We start from the raw sequence: 19,281 nt of genomic DNA on the forward strand, positions 1-19,281 counted from the left end.
GCCAACTTTTTCAGGGTTATTCAACCTCTTTTTCCTCCAACTAATAAGATTGTCTCTGTCTGACTTAAATGACTTTACACTGTATTTTCTATCTCGGAGTCTCTCGATGCTAAGAAATTATTCTCTGTCTCAAATTTTGAAGCCCTTTTGTGTTGGAAGTTTTTATTGTGTTGTTTTTCTCTCTCCTGTTGAAAGTATGTGTGTGAAACTTTCATACGTTCCTTTCAAAAAGTGGAAAAATTGGAATAGAATGACTACCGTGCTGTATTTTATTTTTCTATTTGATTGGCGAAGAGTGGGCAGTAATGTCACTCTTACAAAATTGACGGAATTCTCCACCTTTTCACGTTTGAAGCGAGTGCATTATGAATTGGAGAAAAGACGAACTTGAGACAACTAAGCTTGTAGAAGATTGATGTGTATGCAATTTAAATAAGAATTTATTGTTGTATCAATCAGTATAGACCTAAAGAAGCGTTTTATAAACAGTAAAATTATAAAAAAGAATCATCACAGTTTCTCTCTCATTGAGAAAGATTGGTATGACTCTGAATGGCAAGGTCATTCATGGAGACGTTCATTGGTGCTGATCAAAGAAGAGAGTTTTCTACCCAACAGTTTCAAATTCCTATTCTGAAACTACATTATTCCCAATAATAAAGCTACTATAACCATGTATTGAAAAATTTGTGATTATTTTCAAAGAGGCATTCAAATCATCTTATTCATTTTTTGGAAAAACCAAAATGAGGACAGGTTGTGGAAAAATGTATCCTATCAGATTCCCTTTAAATTATTACATAGATATAATCCAAATTCAAAAGTTTTACCCAATTGAAACATTCATCTTTTTATTCTCCATAATACTCAACATAACCAACCGCTTCTGAATAAAGACTGATACAAGATAAAAAGATGTCTTTGAATTTAAACTTTGTACAATTTAATCTTATAGAAGCTTGGTTGTTGTATCTGATACATCTTCAACGTTTTTCCAATTAAAAATTCAGCAGTTTTTCGACAGATTAGATTGATCATATTAGTCAAATATCTGGTACGTCAAATTTATTCGTTCAACACTCATTGAACATAGAGCAATGACTATTCATATAATTCAGATTTTCAAAAATCAACCTTATATATTTATAATGAGCTTGAATTCAGTTTGTCTCAAGTTGAGATAAATGAATTCAAGTAATAAGCTTTATTTCTCATATCAATGTATCAGAAAAGCATTGATAAGAACGCTTGGGAGGGGTGAGGTTAACTACACTTTTTCCAATTGTATTTGAGAAAGTTTCAAGTTAATTTAAGAAAGTATTAATTGTATTTGAGAATAGTCACTTATAATTGAGAGAATGTTATATATGTAGATGAGAATAGTCAATTGTATTTGTGAAGTCATCACATGTAATTGAGAATAGTGAATTATATTTGAGAAATCGTCGACTGTAAATGAGAATATATCAATTGAAAATGAGAAAATTCTTCAATTGGCATGTCGTGACTTTTCTGTAGGCTACAGTACATGTTTGATTTGAGCAGGAAAGGATACACAGTATTCCAATTACTACCATAGGCTTTGCATAGGGGGCAAATGAATATTTTCAATGGTGAAAGTATTTCCCCTGTACTGTTTACGAATGATTTATGAGTATCATTTGCATTTCTATGTATGTATTGGCAATGCGACTTTTGTCTCCAAACTTTTTATAAAATATTGCACTTGATTGAGATCAAATTATCTATGTTCACGGCGTAATTGAACTTTATCATCAATCAATTGAATCTCTTGATTAAACAATTCGGCAATTCTTCAATGGATTTCGGGGCTTGAAAATATCAAATATCAAAAACTAAATGTTTTATTGGAATACTAAATATATTATCATACTATTTTATATGAGTAGCCTACAGTTGTGGAAAATATTACTTGATTACTGTGTGGTAAAAAGGGTGTAAATTTGAAAGATTGAAATTGGCTTCATTTGATATTTTTCGCAAATTTTTGACAAGAGAAGTTTATTCTTCTGTCAAATTCACTAGAGTTTGCGATGTTGTTGATAATTGCATTCCAATTTCAGAGACATTAATATCATCATTAAACGCCTTCGAAATTAAAATAATTATTAGATTAGAATGTACATTACAATTCAACTTATCATTGTGCTTTTAAGAAAATTAGGTTGCTACAGCAAGGAAACTCAAACACAGGACCATTGAAAATTAAAATTAAGCAAAGGAAATCAGAATTATAGTGGATGATGGAGTTATAATTTATTTTTGTCAAAGATATACCTTCAAACTCATAGGCTCAAAATTACTAAAATTCCTGCATACAACATATTATCAATTGTATTTTTTATGCTTTATATCGAGTTACAATTTGCAAAATATAACATTGTAAAGGTAGGAAAAAGTATTAAAATTAACTACATTCGGATACAATATCTCTATTTAATACCTTGATTTTATAGCCATGATTCAAAATGTTGACATAAAATATAAAAAAAATCATGCCCCCCCAAAAATGTTGATAGCGCAAGTTGCGCCATGCCTCCCCCCCTTGTGGGCACCCCTGGTTGAAGCTAGTTAATAGATATCCATTATGGTGTAGTGGTTAGCATCGCGGCTTTCCATGCTAGAGGTCCTGGGTTCGAATCCCAGTAGGATACTATGAAAACTGGGCATCCACAACACATCTATAAGACAGGTGAGTGCTGGTTAGATTACCATTACACCATAATGGATATCTTTTGCTTTTTACTATGGACATTCCTGAGGAACGAGTGAAGCATAAGACTGAGTTAAATTAGGTTAGGTTGGGTTAGTTCATCTAATCCCAACTCTAACCTATTTCAACTCAGTCAACAAGCATTCCTGATTCAATAGGTCTGTATGATGTAATACAATTATTGCATGACATTGCACAATAGCTCCATGTGCACAAAACTGAACACATAGTGTGCACTTTACTCTAAGAGGAGTGAGGAGGATAAATGATAGAGCATAGAGTTGATTACAATATTTCTTTTTATTGATGATGCAAATGAGTATTAACAGCATTGAAAAAATTGTGACAAAAGGTTCTATCTTCTAACAAATTTCTAACAAATCCATTCATGTAGAGCAATAACAATTTTCAATGAGCAAAATAGTTGTGTATTTGACAATTCATCAGTGTTGATGACGTTGTTGGTTGACCAATCTCCAAACGTTGAAGATGATAGCTTGTTCCGCACCATGTCAATAAAGTTGAGTAGATGATGTTCTGGGCAGTATTTGCCATCCATCTTCTTCATTAGCAACTCCAAATCAGGTAAAGCAGGGAAGAAATATGGTGATGATAGGTCCAGGTACTCCACATTGTTCAGTTGTAGCATTGTATCCAGTAGAGTAATCTGCTTATATCCATGGACAAAGATTTTAATTGGATGCTGCTTGTTCTGATCCAACCACCTTCCAACTGTTCCACGCACAATTTCCTCCAAAGCCGAATGGGGAAGATGTTCTGTCCCACAGTCTGACCACCTGAGTCCATGTTTAGCTTGATGTATACAGTTGTTGGTGATGATTTGCCTGCTTGTCTTGAGCAGAGACTCGCAGTAGGGAGGCTTGAAAAAGTAGTGATGAGTAGTCACATGATGTTCATCATCTTGCTCCAGGATAGCCATCTCCTTCACAATAAACTTGTTGTCAAAACCTTCAAAACCTTGAAAGTTCATCAGGTCCAATCCAACTTTACCGCAGACAAGAAAGCATACATGGACTGTCAAGTCGACATCACAGCAAGAAAAGCCACGATACATTGTGGTTGGGCTACAGACTGCAAGATGAGGTGTGGCAGCAGCCAACAGTTCTCGCTTTGACAAGTGTAATATGAAGGATGTTTGAGTGTTTTTAAACAGCAGATACTACCCATATGAGAGCATTGATTGTGATAATAATCGCATCTACAACATGTATGCAGCTTTCAATGGAGTCTACAACCATGGTAATGCTCGTGCAAGCAACACTCTGTTTGAAAAGAGTGCCATTGGTAATGGGAAAATAATGTTGTTTGCTTTTGATTGCTCCCGCCAAAATGAGTCACTCAAAACTGGAAGTATCGATGTAAGGATTGAGTTTGAAGCAGCTGAAAACATTCCAGGTAATACAACTGCCTACTGTATGATGATTCATGAGATGACTAAAGAGTATTGACCAATGTCAGGCCTTGTACTGTTGGCATAAAAAGATATATAGTCAGTGCACAGTGATAAATTGCTCAGTTGAGCTCAAGACAATGAATGAGCCAGTCATGTCAGGATACAGAGGACTTTTTATGGAGAAGGGGAGCTGTCTTCGCATGAAGGGGAGGACGTGGTGGGCTGTGTTATTGGTGGGCGACCGCTGATGAAAGATGCTTCTACAAGTACAACTGGACTCAATGATGACGACTCCTACATTACAGCAGAAAGTGGTGCAGATGACTGGCCATCGAGTAGAGCTGAAAACATTTTTGGACCACTACCACTGTACCTCATGAGCTTTCAAGGTTTTGAAGGTTTTGACAACAAGTTTATTGTGAAGGGGATGGCTATCCTGGAGCAAGATGATGAACATCATGTGACTACTCATCACTACTTTTTCAAGCCTCCCTACTCCGAGTCTCTGCTCAATATTAGCAGGCAAATCATCACCAACAACTGTATACATTGTGATGAATTTTTCAAATAGACCTCATGAGAAGAGAGAAAAATTGTGATTAACCTTCTTAAAAGGAAAGAATTTTGCTAAAGGAGTAGTTAGCGACCGAGCGATAAAACTTACTTATCAGTAACTGTATATTAGATAAGAGTACCGTTCTGTACTGAATATTTTTTAGAAAATTATTTAATGAAATTATAATTATTCTGCAAATAAAGCACGAATTATTTATGAATTGCTCATTGAATTTTGAGGTTACACTTTGTTTACTACTGATCAGATGTTTTAAAGCAGCCCAAACACAGCTGACTGATTCAACGAATTTTAAAATGTCATGCCAGATTCATGCAAGCTGTAATTTTATTTCTAAAAAAGTAAAAACTATCAATAAAGGACCAAGAATTTCGAATAAAAAATAAATGTATGTATTATTGTTGAAATTATTTATTACTTAAGAAATTATATTATAAATGTCAAGTATTATTGTAACTAACTAGGTCATAGCATGAACATTATATTATTGATAAAACGGCAGAAAGTAATTATAACAGTCTCAAACATAATAAAAATTGTATAAGAATATTAATTTATTAATTATTACTTCAACTGAACCACATGGTGATTGAATCTCTTTTCAAGCCTAAGCCAATCATAGTGCATAGAAATAGCACCAAAAAGGTGATCGTTTGAAAACAACACATGTTAATCTACTATCAGACAACAAACCTGCCTTATCATATACGCTAGCACATGTACATTGTATGAGAGGAACTATGTCTAGGAGATTAAGCAGTTTTAAGAATTATATAAATTGAATTATTATCGTGATTAAGGGAATTATATTCTAATGCTTGCCACTGACGTCATGTCTACGTCACAATCGTTCTACCAATGGCAAATTTTTATGCAAATTTATTACACCGAGATTCTCAGAAGAAAGGTTCTAGTCAAGAAGCTTAGAGAAAAGACAGCACTTCCCTTTTGAAATCCTCACCGTTCAGATCTCGTTATAGTTACCAAGACCTATTTGTAAGATTTTCGTTCGATTTTATATGTTCTATTTGTGAGCCAATATTTTAGGCTATTCTATTTGTTATTCGTAAATCTATGTTCATCAATCGATAAATTAAAAATCTAAAGTTAAATTATCCCTAATTAATTTGGTGAAGGAAATATTAAATTAAAATTCCCCACGTGCTGAGACCGAAGCCTGGATTGCTGCCGACCAAACGATTTTGATCTAAAGAAGAAAACCACGACCGCCAAGGAATTTCACGTGAGTTATAAGTTTAAAGGGGCCCCAATCTACGCTTCGAAAATATTTCAGTGCAGAGAAATATAAAATTTTCTTCGTTAAATTATTGGCCACGCCGACAAGCGCTTTTAGTTATTAAGAGCCTAGAATTTATTCCTATAGAATTTATAAGAACTTGTGGTTGATTAACTATCCTCCGCTGCCAGAACCACGACCCCGAGCAAACTTTTTCAAATATTTTATAATTTATTTTCACCATTTTTCCACAAACTGTTAAATTTTATCAATTGTGAAATTCTGTCGAATCATGCATGGTATCATGCAAGTACAAAAAATTTGCTAATCATTTTTGTTAATGTTAAATCACTTTCAACCTGTAAATCAAATTCTGAATCTGCACTGTATGATCATATATTTTATTATAATATATTTCAATTTTGTTAATTCGTTTTCTGAGTTCGATTATTTCTTAAGCCTGTCAATTATTGTGTCTGATACGTTCTATCTCATCAAGAACTGATCGAATACGATCATTGAAATAGTTGAATTAAGCTGGATATTGGAACAGGTCTAAGTGGATGTAGTGAGTGGGGTCAGATCGAGATATTTGTTCTTTGTCCTTACCTGCTCATATATCAGCTTTTATCTGTTACCGACCTCGACTTAGGAGCTGTAACAATATTTATTGTTACAATTGTGAGTGATGAGAATTATGCAAATTGGCCTCAGAAGTTAGCCTGTTATAAAAATGGATTTTGCTGTTCTGCTTTTCTGTGTTGTGTTGTGTTGACTCTGTAAGTGTGTGCGTAGAAGCTATGATCCTAAGAATAACATCAATTTTCCTGGAGCAACAACTTAGTTCATGAGCCTTACTTTTGCGTTGTGTAGTGTCGACTCTATAGGTGTGTGTGTAGAAGTTGTGGGAAGATCAACATTTTTCCTAGAATATAAGTCTGGTTCACGACCTTATAAGGCAAGGAATTTATAGCTGCCTAGGAAAAATAGCTGTCACTTGGTGGGAGAATGTATCTTAAATTGTAGTTGTAACGTCCCTTTCTATTGGTGGAAATTTTTCTAGAGAATAGTAACTGCCAATCACAGTTGGTGTTGGTTAGGTCTATTTAGTATGGACGATCTCACAGCTGTCCACCTCAAGATGAGAAAAGCGAAGTGGACTCACTCAGCATCTGTCGACTGTCATAAGCAGTACTAAATGTAGTCTGTTCAGAACTTTGTATTAATCATGGCTTCCATGCAGCTTTAGGCTTTTTTTAGTATTGGCTCTGGAACCTTTTGTTCCAGCAGCATTTTTAGTCTTTTGCCTCTGTAGTCGCTTTAATTAAGAAGAGAGAGAGAGAGTATCAAATTGTCACCTCACAATGGAGATTTTTCTCCTATAACCGCTACTAAAGCGGTGTAAGTACGGGAACATCAAGTATGGGATCAACATACGAATCTATCATTTCATGGGTTCATGAACATGTGTCTTCAAGCCGCTGAGATGCCTCTGAATCGATGGCCGTCCTAGAAGCTTGGGGTATGCTGTCTCCTGTCCATCTGGACGTGTAGAGCTCGATCACCGAGCCTAGATTCAATTTGAAGAAACAGCTATGAGGTAACAACTTTTTCCAAATTAAACGAACGTCCCAGGAACTCCGGATGTGACAAAATGGGTTTTAGTGACGACAGACTTTCAATCAATTAAAACGTGCGGAATTAGACTTTTGTTGAATCATAATTTTGAGATATTTTGGGGATAGATAGATTATTAATTTTTAATTTGGTTTGAGTAATAGATTTTCGGTTGTATCTTTACATGAAAAGTGAGGCCATATTTTCTCTGTAAGGATCCAGCTGGGAATTTCAGTTTTCTTTAAATTTATAAATAATTATAAACTTCTAAACTACTAAAGTTGAATGAGTACATGAGTTTTTAAAGGTCCCTTATTGATTAAATTAATGTTTTAAAATAATTCTCATCTTAAAGTTGTAAAGGATCAAATGAAGTTTCAAGGACCCTAACCTTTCCTAAATTGTTTTGATGACATATATTTTTGAATAGTTTTTTTTAAGGTAGTATACCATGATGTGATACTTGAGGATGTTTGTCCTTGCAGCGTTCATGATATAAAGATACTGAATAGTTATTATTGGGGGGGATCATTAATATTTGATAATGTTTTGATAGGGTTTTAAAGTTTCCAAGTGTGTTCGAAATGTAATGTTCTAAGAATTTTATGAATTTTATGTGGATCTTTTCTTAACATATGTGTGGTTATTTATGAGTAACTTGTGAGAATATTTATGATGATTTTTAATTCTTCTTTCTGAAATTAGAGTCCTTTAAGCTTCTTATGATTCAATCTAAAACGTTTTCAATATGGAGCATACGGAGTAGGTTATTACCGTATTATCTATTTCAGAGATAACCTTTAACTTTAGTAATTTTGTTTTCGGGTTTTCATAATGTAACTTCCTTTTGTTTTATTAATTGTTGAATTTAACTTGTGAAGTTGTGCTCCTGGGGGGGTTATCTCTTATGATAGAGTCCCACGTTATGAAGCTATTGTGAGAAGTTGTGGATTGTAATTCCTTCACAGATAATACGATGTTTCTGGTATTTATAAGAGCAGTCTCTAAATTCCCTCTTTTGCGAATAAATTCACAAAAAATTAAGGCCTTCCGGCTCGCAAAATTACTGGGTTCAAACCTCAGCTCTAGCTCAGTGGTAGAAACATAAATTTTATAAATACAAATAATCACCATAAGGTTCAGTGACTGGTGATTGGTAATTCTTACCGCTGCTTCTATGAAGTTCTTGAAGAATACCGGTAAGGAAATTAAAAGAATATTTGATGACTGATTATCAGTAACCATGCACCACTAGAGAATAATCAGGACCAACTATAGTTGTTTCTAGTTGATTCTTAAAACGCTCGTCGTGAATACAAGTATTCACCAATATACCCTTTCAAAATTCCTTAGAACTTACAACGCCAGTTCTTGAAGCTCTCTGGATCCTTATATGATATAACTGGAACCTTATTAATATAATTTCTTAATATACTTGTTCTGGCTGATAAAGTGAATATCATCAAAGGATGATAAATATTGAGTGCTCTGAATAAGGTTAATATTACTTGATTCTATGATTTTAAGTGCTGCTAAATATTTGTTGGTACCAAAACAGCTCAAACTATATAACACGAGATGAGTTGGGATATAATAAAAAATTCTATAAGTTTGTATGCTGACATAAAACACAAAATATATTCCCATAAAAAAGATGTGCATAAAATATTCGATAAATCTATAATTCACTTAAATAATCTATTTCTAAAATCTGAATAATTATCACAGGCTTTACTAATATTCACAATAGTGAGTTTCAAATTCGTAAATATATTATATTTAATACTGGTACTTATACTTCCAATCAATATAAAATTCTGCAGATAAAAACCTGTTCGGTCTATAGGTTTGATATGATGTACTTTGTTCAATTGACAAAATTATAATTAATAAATTAATATTCAAACATGAGATCTCAGGGATTTATATGAGTTCGGGCTGTGCATGGAAGTAAGCTTCCTACATATAATAAATAAATTTATAAATGTTCTTATGAACTATGTGATATTGTTCGACACGTGGTGACTTTTTATTTTAATTCTAATTAATTGGAATAGCGCTTTTTGTTTTAATAATTACCCCCACTGAACGTAGAAAAAATGAGCTCATTTGGTTTGACTTATCACTCACTGACTGAAGTTCTGGATGTTCTCGTGGATTGAATTAATTATTTCCAATAATTAATTAGGTAGGCTCCTTTTCGTCACTGCTGGGCTAACGCGTGATCCAGATTTTTATAAGTTTCTTTCGAATTAAAGCTATTTTTATGGGAATCTTTACAATTATGAACTCCTTGACAGCACTGAGTTCACAAACAATTAACATTTAACAAACATACATTACATTTAAAAAAGGGTTTGGCTTAATAATTCATTAAAAAATTTTTTAAAAGGAATAAGAAAAGACCCAAAACTCCATGTGCATCCTCTCCGGTTGGGATCTTAAGCCAGAAGAAGGAGGTTTTCAGAAAAATTTGCCTCTTCTTAGAATAATTCTGTAAGCTACTCTCTGATTGGCCTTCAATTTAATAGACTCAATACAATTGGTTGCCTTGGGAATCAGGGCTTCCTCGGCTTTGTAATAGAAAAAATTAAATAAAAGAAGTTTTTATACAAATATATGGAGTGTTTATCTTAAATTGAATTCATAAATAAATCGTAACATACGATTTTAATAGATAATACATTTAGTTTTTATATGAGTTTTGTATACTCTTGATTTATCATGCTTTTTTGGATTATAATAAATATTTATACAGAAATAATAGTTGTCTACACATCGACTTCCTTTAGTATACATAATATATCCTTTATGAGTGAATTTTATATGATTCAACCGGTCATATGGGTTGATCGAATAATCAGCTGATTCGTTCAGTATTGGTTCTGATAATTATCGATTTATCCAAGATCGACTAATTCTTTTCAAAACGTAAACAAGTAACTCTAACCTCAATGTTCATGCATTTTATTTTTTTTTTTTTATAATCCGCCAATAATAAGTATGCCGCTTTATAATTTTTTGATCTTGCCAATGGGTTCTCATAATTATTAAATCACAATAATACATGTTTTCTTATCGTTGTTGATAATGCTATTACTCCTAATAATACTTGATTTGAGTTGATTTACTCTTTGGATAGGTCTAACCTTCTTTCCAATTTTATAGTTCTATTACATTTTATTGGCTCATTTAGAAAGATTTGGTGGTTTCAAATTACCACGTGACACAAAAACGCCCTCTGATTTCTGATTTAAAACGACAATTCGAGAATATAATATAAATTTTATGATCCAGTTAGTTTTGGATCAGAAATCATACCCTACTCGCGACACAACAAAGGCTACAAATACATTTTAACAATAATAAATTGTCTGAGCAAGTTTGCACACGCAGTACCAATTAAAAATAAATCTGCCAATGAGATAGTCGATGCGTTTATTCCTATACTCGATAGACATGGCAGCACACATAACCTTCAAACTGACAGTGGAAAAGATTTATAAACTCCAAGTTTGCAAATCTAATGAAACGCTATAATATTAATCACTATACTAGCTATTCTGATAAGAAAGCCTCAATTATCGAAAGATTAATAGGACATTAAAGCAGTCAATGTGGACTATGTTTACCGAACGAGGCTCTTATAAGTGGATAGACATAATCGATAGCTTAGTTAACAAATACAATGAAAAGGTGCATAGAACAATTGGTATGCGGCCCGTCGAAGTAAATGAAAAACATGAGCAACTACTTTTGGACCAAATCGCCGAAAATCGTCGTAATTCCGTCAAAAACTGTCACAAAGGTGGTAGTGCCAAATTTCTATCCAGGACACTGGCAGAAAATCGAGCCGGTGACAGAGTTCGTATAAGCAAGTATAAATGATATTTGACAAGGGCTACCTTCCGAATTGGACAAACGAACTGTTTACAGTCACATGTGTTAGACCAACACTCCCTGTAACCTACGAATTGGAAGACTACCGTAAACAACCTATAAAAAGGAGGATTCTATGCTGAGGAGCTTTTAAAAACTACTGTGCCCGAAGTGTTTGAAATCGATAAAGTTATAAAGAGACAGGGTAATAAGTTGTTAGTCAGTTGGAAAGGTTATGATAATAGTTATAATTCTTGGATCAATCGTTCTGATTTGATCTGATAATGATGATAAGTGGAGGAGGAGGAGGAAGAGCAGGAGGAGGTGGAAAAAGTAGAAGAAGAAATATTGAACTTGTTGAAACTAAACAAAAGCTACCAGTTATCGATTTTGATTGTATTGTCGGTAGAACTTTGAAACAACAGGTGGGAGGGAAAAAACAAAAGACACAGTTCTCTATTTCCGAATCATGTGAGATGCATTATATGTGGACCATCAGGCTGTGGTAAAACAAACGTACTATTCAACATACTATTCAATCCAAATGGTATTCGTTTCTCACATATCTACTTATTTTCCAAAACAACATTTCAAGATAAATACAATTTTTTACGTGCCGAGTCCACTATTCACTATGCAATTGCTAGGACTTCTCCGTTAGTTACCGATGGGAAAGAAATGGTGTATTTAGAATCGTTCTGAGTTTCAGATTAGCTTTGAAAATTTTAGAACTGATTCTCTCAACATAAGACACGCCCTCATTCATCAGTACTTTAATGATATTTCCTTAATTGATATCGCAGCCATAAATATAATAATACTCACAAAATAAATCAATGCATTTACCGTGTTTCTCACAACATAACCTTTCCACTCATCAATAGTAGTTCATTTAGTAATAATAATACAATATTTTTCATCCTATCCACAACACAGTCTTTTATCCATATCACAGTCATAACAAATAGTATACAATATATCAGAACATTTATCATTTCTTTAACAATATAATCTCTCAACATATAATAGTCAGGTACTTTCATTTTATAATATAACTCCTTATTTCTCTCACTCTTCTTAAACACTTTCCAGTCTTCATTAGTTCCCACAAGTAATCTAATTATTGTTATCATCCATGCATGTTTCCATATTTGTTTCGTAAGCAGCTCCATTTTAATCCATTTATTAGGTCCGTTTTTATCACATTTCTTTAGCCCTTCTTCCGGTCACATCGCCGATCTTCTGCTTTAAAGCGAATGTGCGGCGGATGCATGCTGTCGATCTCCGGTCCTCCATCCTGGTTTGGTCCGGAATCCTCCTCGGGCGTTTGAAACGTGCATGCGGCTGGTATCGTCGCGCGCGGTACTTCTTTTTCTTCCGCCTGACTTTCCGCCTCCGGGCCTTGCGGTGCATGCCTCTTTTCTCCTGTAGTCGGTCATGCAGTCGGTCGTCCGGTGTCTGCCTCGGGCGTTTCCGTCTCCGGGCCTTACGGTGTATGCTTCTTGTATCCGAATGTTGTCCTCCCGTACTCCCTGGTGTCATCCTTTTGTTCCTCCATCCTGGGTTCCTCGGGGTGCATAAGTCCTGTGCGCGGATGCCTGGTGGTGGTCCCTTGATGCGCGGGTGTGGCATTCAAAACGGGTTGATCGCATGTTTGCTCCATATTACATAACTCCTTTACTATAACCTGGTGCTCCTCGGTGGCGGGTGCTCTTCCTGCGGTGATGGTTCTCCAGTGGGAAATATAAGGCTCAAAAGGGATTGATGTTTACAGGGCGTTTTAAGTGCATGGCGTGTGGCGGTTTTTGGTGTTGTTTCTGTGTGTCTGGTGGTGGGTTATTTGCATGTTGATTTTGGGTGTCTTTGTTGTATGTGCTACTGTGAAAGATGTGTCTACTCTATTATTATTTTGTTTATTTTCGTCCTGTTTTGTGAAATTACATCCTGATTTGTGAAAGTTATTTCTGTTTATTATTTCTATTCAAGCGATCTCTGTTATCATAATATGTTTTTCTATAGTACTGTTTGCTGTTTGATATTGAAATCTGTTTCTGCAATTATTTTCAGTGTACTTTGCACTTTGCGCATTTGCTCCAGCGTTTGCAATATAGTTTTCACTATTATAATTTTTTCTGAAATGATTATTTTGTTGATTAAAATTTTTTGCTCGATTATTAAGTGGTTTGGCTCAGACGTAGCTGATTGGATAGAATGTAAATGTTCTATCAGTTCTTCACAACTGGAAATCGAAGATACTGCCAGTGTCATACGAACATTGAAAGGAAGCTTTTTGATAAGATGTGGACCAGTGATGAATCAGCTAGAGATTCGTCTAACTGATAGTTTCTGCTCATCAGATCTGTTATAAAATCAGTGTAGGATTGTCTATTTCTACTATCGTAAGTGCGTAAAATAATTTCCGACAATGCGTCCATCTGTTTACATTTACTCCAATACTGTTGCAGGAACTGGGAGATGAAGTCCTCCAGGCTGTGATATCTCGCATCCGGCTCTGGAAAAACATCAGTGGCTCGCCAAGTAGTAAACTGGACAATTGGAAACGCCATACTAACCAAGAGTGGGTATCAGTTCCTGAATAGCTTTTATTTGATCTATGAATGGTCGGGGTTGCATATGACGGTAGGAATTATCAATTTTCCAAGACTTTGAAAAAGTTGAGTGCCGTTTACTGCTTCATTCGGTGATGCAGACAGGGAGAGTAGATTTATTTCAATATAGTGAAATGGGGGAATTCTAAAATAAATAAATAAAATTTGTATTGTATGGTGATAATTAATTATGAGAATTAATTTACTTGGTGATACGATAATCGATATTTTTGTTGCTGTATTGTGAGGATAAATTAGGGAGATTCAATAAATTATAGTGTTGGTTTAGTATGGTGACCTTGAATTTTTATAGATATTATTTGATGGGTAATAATAAAGTGAAGAATAATTGAATAAGAAAGACAGGATATAGAATCATGTCCTATAATAATTGCAGCGAAAGTGATTAATATTAAAAGGGGAAAGAAACGGGAAAAGGTAGAATATTAGGAAAGGTAGTTCTTTAATATAACATGAAAAAGGAAAAATGATTAATAAAACAAAAAAATAGAAAATAGGAAACGGGAAGAAAATAGAGGTAGTTTAATTTTTCACGATTTTGTGATGATAAAAAAAAGGGAATATGTAACGGGAAATGGAACAGGTTTCAGTACTATAGAATATGGGGACTATTTTTTATTAATCTTGATAAAATGCTTATCTTGTTTGCTTTAGTTTGTCTTTGTCGATGGAATTCTTAAAATAAAGGTTTGAGTTTCTGAAGTTCTTCATTGAGTGTGGTAGGCAGTATAAATTTTGTTCATAATTTTGTGTGGAGCTTAGTTCAGTATATACTAGTCGATAGTGGAAAATTTTCTTTATGATGGGTATTCAGTGTCTGTTATCATGATCATTGACCTAGGCTTTGTACTGTCATATTTCTTCATGTGCTGGAGAAATGAGTTTGATTGAGTATACAAGGAGAAGATAGTAAGTAGTAATTTGATGTGTTGGAGAATATTGTAGTAAGTTATTTTTTTGAGTTGCCAAGGTCCATTAGTTGTTGTACTGTGGTTGTGCCAAGGTGATAGGAAGCACAAATTGTAGGTATACTGGTGTATGTATATTGTCCTCAAATGTTGCTGTCCCAAGTGAGTAATGAGTAACGGAAATTAAGTGGTAATGATGTACTGAATAGTGTATCTCTGTTTGTGAAACAGTGAAGATCTCAGTCTTTTCCAAAAGGGAAAATTCAGAATTGTAGTGTAGGTGTTGCTAGGTAATTGTGGGACAATTCGCAATGTCCTTTATCTTTAGCTAAACCGACGTTATTTTGTTGCACGAAATTGCAAGGAACGAGATAGAGAGTATAAATGGGTGATATGAGTTTTGTTGCTAAGTTGATACGTGTATCTAGGTCAACGTGTATCATGATACGTAAGCTGCTAACATCGTTGCATGTGAGTTAACTCTGTGTAGTTATTGGCTTCATGACATTGAAAAGCGGTTGCGTGCGTAGGTCAGGGTTGCTTTGACATGAGGCGGCCGTCAGCTGTTTCAGTGGTGAGATGCGTCAAATGTCAGTTGCTCGATTTTAACAGCTTGTCGAGTTATGAGGGTCTGGTCATATGATGTGATAATTTGATGATATTTTTTTATTTGTTGTTTCTATCTTGAGTTTTTTTTTGTTGAGATTAGAATGGGATAATCTGTTATGAACTTAACAGCAGAGTATTGATTGGAGAGTCTCTTAAATATTTTGGTCGTTTATCTTGGTCTGGGAGAAATTTCAGCAAATTATCTTATCAGTTGTGAGGGACCAGTAAAAGGTGCACATACTGGGTTTCTACACTGCTCCTTTAGGAAAGTAACTGTGTGAATATTAATTTTGATTTTATTTTGTCACTGTTATTGATGTCTATTACTGGTGTTTAGCTTCATATGAGACAGGGCCCGTCTAGATGTGGAGTCTGGCAGCCAGTTTTACACAATTTATAGTTGACTTTACAATTTTTTTTGGTGTTTATGTTGCAAAATTTACGAGTTTTCCACAAGGTTTCTTAGATATCTTGATTATTCCAATTAGTTGATTACCTTCATGATGATTTGTCTTAACTTTGTGAGATCGAAATTTTGCTAGTCCACTTGGTTATTAAAAATTTTTGAACTTGGTTATTTTGCTTGTTCCTCTTGATGTTTATGGCTAGTTCTTTGAAATTCATTAAACATTTTTTGTTGCTTTCACATGATTGTAGTTCGAGTTTGATTAGTTTGAGATTCATTATTAGTATTTTATTTGAAATTTTGAGGTGAATAATTCCTTTTGTAGTTATTGGTCTTATACAGGGTGTTACGAGAGTACTGTCATGTTGTTTTCTGCCAATTTTTTACTACTCAACCGGTGGTCCACACTCAAGAAGGGGGAGTATTGTAACAATATTTATTGTTACAATTGTGAGTGATGAGAATTATGCAAATTAGCCTGAGAAGTTAGCCTGTTATAAAATGGATTTTGCTGTTCTGCTTTTCTGTGTGTGTGTGTTGACTCTGTAAGTGTGTGCATAGAAGCTATGATCCTAAGAATAACATCAATTTTCCTGGAGCAACAGCTTAGTTCATGAGCCTTACTTTTGCGTTGTGTAGTGTCGACTCTATAGGTGTGTGTGTAGAAGTTGTGGGAAGATCAACATTTTTCCTAGAATATAAGTCTGGTTCACGACCTTACAAGGCAAGGAATTTATAGCTGCCTAGGAAAAATAGCTGTCACTTGGTGGGAGAATGTATCTCAAATTGTAGTTGTAACGTCCCTTTCTATTGGTGGAAATTTTTCTAGAGAATAGTAACTGCCAATCACAGTTGGTGTTGGTTAGGTCTATTTAGTATGGACGATCTCACAGCTGTCCACCTCAAGACGAGAATGTGGATCTTTTCTTAACATATGTATGGTTATTTATGATTAACTTTTGAGATATATTTATGATGATTTTTAATTCTTCTTTCTGAAATTAGAGTCCTTCAAGCTTCTTATGATTCAATCTAAAACGTTCTCAATGTGGAGCATACGGAGTAGGTTATTACCGTATTATCTATTTCAGAGATAACCTTTAACTTTAGTAATTTTGTTTTCGGTTTTCATAATGTAACTTCCTTTTGTTTTATCAATTGTTGAATTTAACTGTAAGAGGTGACAATATAATTGATACCTTCTCTCTATTTCGTTGTCTCTCTTGTCATTTCTGGTTTCCCGTTCTCTAGCACTAGGTATGTTTATCAAGCATCCCTTTTATTAAGTTATATTGTGTGTGCTTCTAAATTCTAAATTCAAAATTTACTTTCTAAATTCATAGCACGGCACAGAGCGAATACATCAACAGTACAGCCGATGCAGCCAGAGATCATATAATTTCCTACAATAGAGCTTAAAACCCAACAAGACTCTGTTCTCGAAATATATTCTGAACGATATTTGGTCCAAGTACCGTATTTTAATCCTTCAGAACTTATTAGAGACGCAGTCCCGTAAATTACCTACATCGGGATTTTTGCTCGACCTGTATGATTTTGTATGCTCATTCTTCACAGGTAATAATTTTAAGGTATCCGTATTCAGTGTTTAGCGATCGCTACACTGCTTATAAAAATTTCATCACCATACAATCTGTCATAAGAAGAATCAAGGGTGAGCGAGCGTTTAGGCCTCCTGCGATTCCGACAATTGTATTGAATCTTGTAGTGAACCAATCAGTCTGGTGTACACTTAGCGTCCACGCACGCCGTTACAAAATTTATAACCTCAACACCATTGATTCAGTGCAAGATTCACCCTACGTGTATTGACTTATCCTTGGAGGTGAGAGTGACTCCCCCAGGAAAAGCATTACATGATTATACATGTGTGAGCCTTCAAAAAACGCTCCACAACATCAAGCTAAACATGGACTCAGGTGGTCAGACTGTGGGACAGAACATCTCCCCTATTCGGCTTTGGAGGAAATTATGCGTGGAACAGTTGGAAGGTGGTTGGATCAGAACAAGCAGCATCCAATTAAAATCTTTGTCCATGAATATAAGCAGATTACTCTACTGGATACAATGCTACAACTGAAAAATGTGGAGTACCTGGACCTATTGTCACCATATTTCTTCCTGCTACGCCTGATTTGGAGTTGCTGATGAAGGAGATGGATGGCATATACTGCCCAGAACATCATCTACTCAACTTTATTGACATGGTGTGGAACAAGCTATCATCTTTAACGTTTGGAGATTGGTCAACCAACAACGTCATCAACACTGATGGATTGTCAAATACACAACTATTTTGCTCATTGAAAACTGTTATTGCTCTACATGAATGGATTTGTTAGAACTTTGTTAGAAGATAGAACCTTTTGTCGCAATTTTTTCAATGCTGTTAATACTCATTTGCATCATCAATAAAAAGAAATATTGTGATCAACTGTATGCTCTATCATTTATCCTCCTCACTCCTCTTAGAGTAAAGTGCACACTATGTGTTCAGTTTTGTGCACATGGAGCTATTGTGCAATGTCATGCAATAATTGTATTACATCATACAGACCTATTGAAACAGGAATGCTTGTTGACTGAGTTGAAATAGGTTAGAGTTGGGATTAGATGAACTAACCAACCTAACCTAATTCAACTCAGTCTTATGCTTCACTCGTTCCTCAGGAATGTCCATAGTAAAAAGCAAAAGATATCCATTATGGTGTAATGGTAATCTAACCAGCACTCACCTGTCTTATAGATGTGTTGTGGATGCCCAGTTTTCATAGTATCCTACTGGGATTCGAACCCAGGACCTCTAGCATGGAAAGCCGCGATGCTAACCACTACACCATAATGGATATCTATTAACTAGCTTCAACTATATGCTATCTCAGTCTTGACCTAGAGGAAACATCTATATTGATGTGCAAGATTCTGTGCTACTATTATTATCTATGGGATGAGGTGTTGAACACTGAATTAATGAAACTCTCAATCCATGGTTAACACACAAAATGAGTTTATTTCATACATGTTTACATCATAACATGAGAGTTAGTTTTAGACAGTGGATCAGCCAATGAGGGTTTATTTCTTTATTATCATATTAAAAATGGTTATAAATTCAATATTATTTGACTTTCTTGAACAGAAGTTTTAGACAGTGGATCAGCCAATGATGGTTTATTTCTTTTTATCATATTACAAATGGCAATACATTAAATATTAATTTCAATTCTTGAAAAGTCTCAGTCTATGAGTATT

This window comes from Nilaparvata lugens, chromosome 5, assembly GCF_014356525.2.
Source record: "Nilaparvata lugens isolate BPH chromosome 5, ASM1435652v1, whole genome shotgun sequence".
NCBI classification, from domain to species: Eukaryota; Metazoa; Arthropoda; class Insecta; order Hemiptera; family Delphacidae; genus Nilaparvata; species Nilaparvata lugens.